At 34.9% G+C, this 9,556-nt stretch overlaps 1 pseudogene; it reads left to right on the forward strand.

Annotated features, from left to right (window-relative positions):
* Positions 1-77: 77 nt before the first annotated feature.
* On the forward strand, positions 78-1,062 carry LOC119635822 (annotated as a pseudogene).
* The last annotated feature ends 8,494 nt before the right edge of the window (positions 1,063-9,556 follow it).

Raw genomic sequence — 9,556 nt, forward strand, 5'->3', positions numbered from 1 at the left:
TATTTTCATCATAAAACTCCTTAACACTATAAATGACAGGGAATTGAAAAAATCCCTGTTGTTTGTACTGTACTGTAATGTTTTACTGCAATGTGGTTTTTCACTATAGTTGCTATGCTTACCGTTCGTCATAATTGGATGGATATGTCTAGCCATTGCAGAAAATGTTTCCACAATCTAAGCATTTTCCGTAATCACACCCATCTATACTACGGAACTAGCGGAGACTGTTCTGCGTGGTTACTTGGGAGCTTTCTTTCAAATGGCAGTTGTACTCGGAATTTTATCTATCGATATTTAATACAATTGTCGCATGTGCAATTGTTCCTTGCGTTTCATCATTACTTTTTATCGCTTTGCCCGAATCGCCCGTTTACTTAATGATGAAAGATAAGATAGAAAAAGCGCACATGTCTTTGCCTGCGCGGTAAAGACTATGACCTTAAACATGATTTTGTAGAAATTGTAATATTTATTCAACAATCGAAGGAAAATCCATGTTTTGTCTAAATCAATTCGACAGCCTCCTACAAGTCTAGCTTTATTTTATACAATTTTGTTAATGCTATTTCAGCAGTTTGGCGGCATCAGCGCAATTATGTTTTACACTATGGACATATTTGACAAATCTAAGGGAGGAATGTCTACGCAAAATTCAATGCTATTGGTCGGGATTGTGCAGTCCATTGCTACTTTTATTGCAATTTATCTTATGGATCTTGTTGGTCGCCGAATTCCCCTATTAATATCGTCATTCTTGATGAGTATAATCGCTCTTGGCATTGGTTTGTACTTCTTCATATTGGAACGGGATGCCGGTATTGCTACCATATTGTTGTACAGTAAACAAAAACATATGTTTTTACAACAAAAATAAAGCGATCGATGTAAACATAAACAAGAAATTTATAAAAAATAATAATAAAGAGGTTAATATAAAAGTAACTTGAAAGAGAAAAATCTCGTTTCTTGATCATAGGTTAGATATATTTTTGTGTATTAAATGATTAAATGATTATATTTTGTGTATTAAATGATACAAAAAAAGAACCAGAACATTAGTGTAAAGTAAACATAAATTAAATAAATAGTTTCTAAATTTATAATAAATCGTCTTTCTCTCTTTTCTTGTGCCTTCTTTTGTTTTCGTTTTATTTGTGTGTATACATGCCAACCCATATGATTTGTCAATTACCATTAAGTTTGTAAAGTCGCTAAAGTTAACGTCCCAACCCGAAAAGAGAAATAACGCCAGATTGTGTCAGGTCCTTTAGGGATCCGTTTCATTTCCGTTACATTGTTGTCAACTTGGCTTAGCTTATTTGTAACCGAGCACAGAGAATTATGTGTTGTTAATTTGCTGAATTGCATAAGGAGAAGAAGAAGAAGAGAAAGAAGTAACAATAAATTCAATTTTTTGTATACGAAGGCAGGTTCTAAACAGTTACAACTCCTACTAAGGTTTGGGTAAATCCAAGGTGCAATTTCTCTGAATTAATTCGAAGGGCAGTGCTGATGGGTAATGAAGAGCGACACAAATTAGACCCGTTATGTCTAGCTTTTGTTTTGCAAACAGGATATTCATGGTCGGGGATATATATGGTCTGGGATGTTTATGATCTGCGGTATTTACGGTCGGCGATATTTAGAGATCAAAAAGTTATATAAATGCAAATACCTCGAATTATACGAGGCACTAGCTGAACATGGTAAATTATATATTTTCGCTTGTGAAGAACTGCATTGATTGGGTTCGAAGTTGTTTTACGATGAGCTGGGATAGATGATTTTCTTTTCTTCTATCACATCTAATGGGTTACAGTCAGTTTTGTGCTGAAAAAAATAATAGGTGCTTGCAGCTATCTTGATCAGTGATTATTATTGATGAAAATAATAAAACAATGCGAAGTATCGATGCGATGGTTTTCACCTTTCCCTTCATAAAATAACCGCTTCACATTTAGTATGGTTGCATTATTCAGTTTGGTGTAACAGATTAATTACCCACTGAGGAAATAGTCATCAAGAATGCCTTAAATTATCGAGCGTACTCTAGTGAAAAATATCAGATCATCTTTACATAATGAAATTACACCGTTTCCAATGGCATTGTGGATATATTGTGGGGGTAAGGTACTCTAATATATAAAGTTTAGAATCATATCGATTGAAGCTGTTTATATGGAGAAAGTACTGTAATGTGAAGTAAAATAAACTCAGCACAATTACCACCTACTGTTTCCTTACTTTTATGACCCGTTCAACAATGCACTGCAATTTTGCTCTCCGCTTGTAACGCTATATGAAAATGTATTATTGTATGAAGGTTATCGAAGTAACGGCTCAGCACAATTATAAACGAAATATAATTATTCCAGAATAAGCAAATTTTGCAAAGACACACAAACAAGCATTTCTAAGGTATAGCGATAAGATTGAAAACTTGCATATAAGGAAGTAATTTCCATCCACCGCCAAAAGAATAACCAAACGCGCTTACGCCTTGGTAGACGCATATTAATTAGTGACGGATTATTGCTAACGACCAGATGGCTATAGAATATTTGATCCCGTTAAACTTTGCTTATGGCTTGATTTATACCGCTTTCCCCATATGTTAGAATGTTGTCCTTCCATTCATTATAATCATAATGATGCGAAATTATATTCAAATATAACTAGCAAGGACACACACCAAATAATTTTTATAGAGCTCTACTATGTCTTTAGCAGAATCCTCTTAAACGAAGTCTCTGAGGGATTTAAGTGAAAATATTTAGAGCCGATAGCCTTTCTTGCTAGTACTCGGTGTCTTTTTTTAAGTCTAAGAATTTGTTTCATTAGTCTAAAATTATAATAATAATAATAAGTTAAAATATATTTAAACTACATTTTTTCGAGAATTTTTTTAACAAAACATGTCTTTATGTAAATTAATTAATATTTAAAAGGATGAAATTTTCGTACTCTGAAGTTGACAAAGCGAAAGTTTGCTTAGCTACTGTAGGAAAACGGCGGAGAATTGTCTTCTTAGCATGGGAATTATATCACCTAACCTACTACGAATGTGATCAGTTAAATGAATAGTAACGCCAATCATATTCGGACCGAGATATCAACCAGGGGAAGAGAACATAACCTCTCCCTTCTGAATTGAACCGTCGGCAAGGTAACACGCCACTGACTGTAAGAAAATCGGTGCCCATGTGCTTGGACTATGGACTATAGATGACGAATTAGGGATATTTCGATAGAAGATCATCCGTTCTGTGCGAAATAAATAGGAAACAAGAAAATATAAATATCGAAGGTAAGAATGCCTGGAGAAGCCGTTGAGTAGTATCCTGTCAACATAAACGAATATTTTTCCCAAAGAGGAAAAATACCAATCTTCACACGATTGGGGGTAATTGGTGGTCAATCTTTGTTCAGATTTAGTTGCCTATTGGACTTGATAATTATTAATTAGGCATGAAATAATAAGAACTTGAATACACTACAAAGTTGGTTTTATAATCAATGTGTATTTAGGGGGTAAGAAATTTCTAGTGATTTCGATGGGCATCGCGTTGTGGTTTCGCTTGACTTTTTAAACAGGGAAATATTATAAGCAGAAAAGAAATGAAATATGTAGTTGTAACTGATTTTTACCGGGTGGATAGGGATATATCCCCTCTTTTTCAGGATATTGAATCAATCGTAATTGCAAAGAGAGACCAAGGATTCATCTCGGAACGAATCCTTGATTTAAATCATTTATTTAAACTCTTGACTTTTACCTCGAACCAGTCTTATTTCGTTTTGGATCATCAGGAAGTGTTTTTTTTAATTAATACCAAAAAAAAAAAAAAACGGAAGAAAAAAGCTCGTAATGTCACTTGCAAAATTATACGCATGCATCAAATTTTATTTTTTCTTGCATTTAACTGTGACTGTGACTCCTTCATAAAGTAAATTATCACTTGTATTGCCGCTGTGCCACGTGCACATTTTGTACATGTATGTGCATATATATTTGAAAAAAGCAACAGCAACAACAACGAATATCCACTTGAAAAGGCAACGATGCTTTTCCATAAATTATTTAGAGAATACAACAAACAACGTTTAGCCGGGGAGGAGATATCCGCCCCCAATATAGAGCTGGCAAAATCTAAAGCCTTTAAATGAGGTTTTAAGGGATCGCTATGACATATAAAATATGTTAAATGTTGTTCGAGCGCGTGTGTCCCTGTGTTCGTGTGCACGATAATGACAAACGCCAAGCAACAACGGGAATGCATGCGAGGATATGTTGTTAAACACTCGTATATATATGTGTATACAAATGAATATTAAACGTTGTTGCATTCTTTTTCATATGGAAAATAGAAAGACAGACTGCATTACAAAAAAAAAAAAAAAAAGGAGAGGAGAGGAAAGAAGTGGAAGAACATTAAATGAGTGGATATAGACGCATATTATACGTATGAGTAAGTGGGTACGTTTTCCAGTATATTATCATAATGATGTGTACTTAACAATAAGACACTCATATGTACACATATATATGTGTGCGTCGCTCTGCCAAAAATCCTGCGAACTGGAAGAAGAATTTTGCATCTATTTATTTATTTAAATGTATGTAAATACTTGTCGGTTTATGTTCTTCTTTTGTAATTAATTAAGAAGGATACTGTGTGTACTGCAGAAGTAAGCTGGACGGGAGAAAGGGTAGGGTACAGCTTAAAATCTATATGAATTCTTAAAATTTTCCTTGACTTTTTTGGTGAATTGATATAAGTCCGTGTGTGTATGTGCGTGTAAAGTACTTCATATTATATGCCGTCAGTCCTTAAAGCCTAAGGGTTAACTTTGTTTTATATTTTAATGAATTTATGCAATAAATACATTCTTCCAGCCATATTACGCCAAATTATAACAATTTGTAGAGAGAAATCAAGTGAAAAATTATGTTCGTACAGAAGCGCGCGATACCCTTCACGTGAAATAAATAAAAGAAAGTTTACTGAGTTTCTTCAAGCGCTTGAAAAGCTTAGCGAAAGAATCGTTGGACATAAGAGTGCGCAGATGTGTAGCCAAAATTGTTATATGGGTTATCCCGATATGAAAAGAAGCGCGCTAAACGAATACACGCAGCGGTAGATATTTTGACATGTATTTTCTCCTTTTTAGTATTACCCATCACTAGGGGTATATCCCCTATACGTATGTCAAATAGGGTGAACGTGACAGAGGGATGGTAGGGTGTGACCATATGTTAACGTATGTGAACGTGTACGTATGTGAAAGAGGGGAAAGGTCAAGTAGGGATGAGAGCTCGAAGGGAGGGCACGGCTATACTCCCTATGCCTATATTAAACATGGTGAAGTTCTGACAGACATGAGGAATGAGTCACCGACAGCCCTATTGCTATTGAGCATGGCTACACTTCCTATGCCTATATTAGACACGGTGAAGGTCAGAGAGAGTTGCGAGACGGAGAGGAAGCATAGGGCCTGTCCATAAACCCGAAGAGGTGTGGAATATGCCCAATCGGTGTGCTTACCGAAGCTTGATTGTAAATTCAGTCACATGCCAATCGTAATTGAAGTAAGGCCTATCATGATAGAATTAGAATCCGAGTTTTTCTACTGGATAATCGCGCTTCTTACTTTTTAAGCTATGCGTTGGATTTGATATTAATCTAGAATGCAGGCATGTCTCTTGATGGTGTTCTTTTGATGAGTACAGTTCACAAAGACGCGGATAAGTTTAGTATGCCTTTAGAAAATTGAAATACAATAAATTGTTAACCTCGTATGGTCTCCGTCTCTTTTCTGTTATACAATACCACCACAATGGAGTCCTTTTAGTTTACAAATATTTATTGTCAATATTGTTAGTATTGATTGGTTAAACTAGATACACACGTAAACACACACACAAAAATTATATATGTACGTACGCGTGTATGCATGGAGAAAATGCTGATGTTGACATTTCATTTAATCATAAATATTTAATAACATTTTCTTTAGTGTTCAGAGGGAATACGTTTCAAATACGTTCTCACATGTATTGCGCATATAATGCCATCTGCATGTGTGCGGCTAGTTTCTGCTTACTTGTTTGCTTTTGTATTGATGTGGTAATTGATGGCGGTGGGGAGAGAAATCTAACATCACAACTTTTAGGTTAAGTAATGCTTTTTGTATTTATATTGACAAGTACTCCAATTACAATTCGTTATGGTTTCCGATACTATTCGCATAATTTGTTGTTATGTTATGACGACGATTTAACAAATTTTTCCAATACATATAAAATAAACGAAGTGAATTAGATGTGAAGCATAAATCAAGGCCTCGTTTAGTTAAGCATTTGGATATGTGAGATTATTTCTCTGAGCATCTGAAAGCACTTGAAAATGTTTTAGAAAAAATTCATCCAAGTTCAATGGATTTGTTATTGAATTAATTCACTTCACTTGAAAGTATTGTTGTGCCTCACCTTTTCTAAGTCTTTCACCTCCACTAATACTAATGAGTGCCATCTGTGGATGGAAGACCTCAAAGTTTGCTTGCATGCTTTCGACCGTGCTCAACTGTTCGTGGGCAGAGAAAGTGTGTCCAATGTTCTCGATACCCTTGAGGACCGGCGGAATTTTAGCTGTGTTGCGCTTACGTACGGATATATCCAAGGCCAGGATTCTACAGAGCTAGAAAAGACTTCTCCATTAACTAATTGCTTTGAAAGATCTACACAACTTTCTCAGCGTTTCCACCCAATCGTCCTGGAGGTACCTGCATACCGTACGCAACACTACCGAGACTTGTCTTTCTCTAACCATACAACTCGCCTTTGGAACAATCTACTACTGGTGATCTTTCCCGTCGTATCTGATGTCTTCATTTTTAAGTCGAACGTTTACAAACATAACTCCCTTTCTTCGCTGCCCTCTCCTATAAAACTTTCTGATCATCATCGTGCCCTGAGTGGCATGCCAATCTAATCCGACTAAAATTCCACGCCAACCTAATAATTTACCATTACTTGCTATTTATAAAAAATGCATGCTCTGCCTAAAGTGCGCTAAAAACTATTTGGCGAAAAACCTGTGTTTATAGTAAAATGTTTGGTGAAAATTGTACCTCATTTTAAGAAAGAAATTCCAAATCGAAGCATTTAGAAATTAGCGGTAAAGCTGACGTAACATAGCACGGGGATTGCTGCGTTTTTTGATATCGATTGCAGTTTGAAGAAACTAAACATTTTCTTTGCATGTATTTTCATTCTTCTCGGTCGAGTCGAAAACAACTTTTATTTTCTTCAAGTTGACGGCTTTTCCTCATCCCTCTAGCTGGTGACAAATATTTAATTATGATGTATTGAAACTTCCTGCTGTAACTTTTGTTTCTTTGCATCAATATTGCCCTTAGTAAGTTGTCGTCAAGGCCGGAAGGCGCATCTCCTGAAGGGAATTTCGCAAATAAATTCCTAATTAGAGCTTCAGCCAACACACTGCAGCTTAGCACGGACGTCTTGGCACGATTGTCTTATTTAAATTCTCAAAGCATCACAGGACGAGTATGCATCTTTTCACTCCATTTTAGAGTTCACGGATGACAGTTCAATAAAATGTGCGCCACGCAAGCCACAGTTGTCTCTCGTTAGAGAGAGTAAAAACACCTTCGTTCCGGGGACTTATGGTGAGTGGAGACCCATCTACCGAGTTAGCTACTTAACTGCCTGTATCAAATATTATTTATTATTCGATTTATTACGTAATTAAAATTTAAATGGAAGAGATGCATATCATATTTCCGGACGTAAGAAATAAGAAGTTGCAATAGTTTGTTCGTTTTTCGTTTTCCTTTTTGCAATTTTATTTTAATTTAAAAACTGAATTTTTAATTTTTTTATGTTTTTCGTATTATTTACATCGTTACGTATTTAAGGCGTATCGGAGCATAAAAACTCTGTGCATAAGCGTGTCCAATATATGCCAATTACATTATTAATTAATTTCGTTAATAATAAAACAAAAAGAGAGAGAGAGAGAGAGAGAGAGATAGAGAGAGAGAAAGAGAGAGCGAGAGAGAAATGAAAAAAATAAAAAATTATCAATTATCAGCAAAATATGTTTAACGCTTGCTGCTATAGACAAGGCTTATCACGTCACACTGTGTGCTGACTGAAAAAAAAAAAAGATGAAAAAATAATCTCCCTAATTATGTAATGTTTATTTTTTATTTTTCGAGTACAATGCGCGATGATTTAAAAAGGAAAATAAATCAAAAACTTATTATTGAGAGATTATAAGGTTTTTTTTTTTTTTATTTAACTTTAGGAGACAACCAATGGTTGTCTGGTCTTAATCCACTCATAGGACGTGATTACTGTTCAAATTTTTAATAAAGCATGGCAATGTAATGTATGTATGTAATACTGTGTATATTAAAAAAGAATATATATATATATATATATATATATATATATATATATAATATTTTAAAACTCCATTGATGCGTTTATGGCGACCACATGCACGCATAGAGATGCAATCAATATTGGTGGTATTGTTTGTGCAGTATTTCAAAGCAATTTATTGCGATCCCTGGTGTTGTGCGAGCGGTTTCATTTTTTTGTAAATCGTTACCAGGTGCGATGACTAAGTGATATAATACTGTATAGAGCCAAAGAGATAAAACTGCCAACCACAATATTCCGGCAAACAAAACCATTATAAACATATATATATATATATATATATATACGCTATTACATACTCGCACATATATCTACGCGATTATATAAGCATTTACGGTTAAATGTACTTATGTAGATTTTAGTATAAAATAAAAATCCAAAAAAAAAGAAAAAGTTGAAAAAGCACTTATGCTTCTAAAAATTAAAACTGAAAGTGAAAAGCAACTTGATATGTGAAAATTCTCCTATTAAAGCATTTTCAGCTCGAAAAAATAATTTGATTTATATATGGTAGCGTTAAGGTGTAATAAGTAAGAACATTATTTTCGGTCGTGACCATATCCTTTGTACCTATGATCCTGATCCTACAGAAAAGTAGGAGAACCAAATTCGCATGCCCTGAGTGGGCGCGTTTGATTTTTTCGAATGTTAGACTAAGAGCCGAAATTTATCTCATGCATGTGTTGCAGTTTATGAGCAACAAGCAAAAAACGGGGAGAGCAAAGGTGTTTACAGTTTTTGTTATATAGAGGTATGGGTGATGTAGGCGTGTTCTTTGAAAAGTTTCGGTCGTTTTCAAACTCTTTTGCAAGCTTGTCGACGCTACCTTTTTGCGAATGGAAGAACTTTTACCACAGACACTACGCAAATTCGTAGACGGACGAGTGAACAGATGAACGTTCGGTGCATTCCAAATTTGAAAATGGCCAGGAATTTATATACTTTATGGGCTCCTTGCGTCTGCGCATTGTAAAGGTTTTGAAAAAAATGAAATTTTAATTGGGTAGGCGTGGACGATTTTTTTCATTTTCGTGCAAGTGCTATATCGTCGTTCATAGAATATATGACCAAATTATTATAGTG

The sequence above is a fragment of the Glossina fuscipes genome, unplaced genomic scaffold (assembly GCF_014805625.2).
Source record: "Glossina fuscipes isolate IAEA_lab_2018 unplaced genomic scaffold, Yale_Gfus_2 27, whole genome shotgun sequence".
NCBI classification, from domain to species: domain Eukaryota; kingdom Metazoa; phylum Arthropoda; class Insecta; order Diptera; family Glossinidae; genus Glossina; species Glossina fuscipes.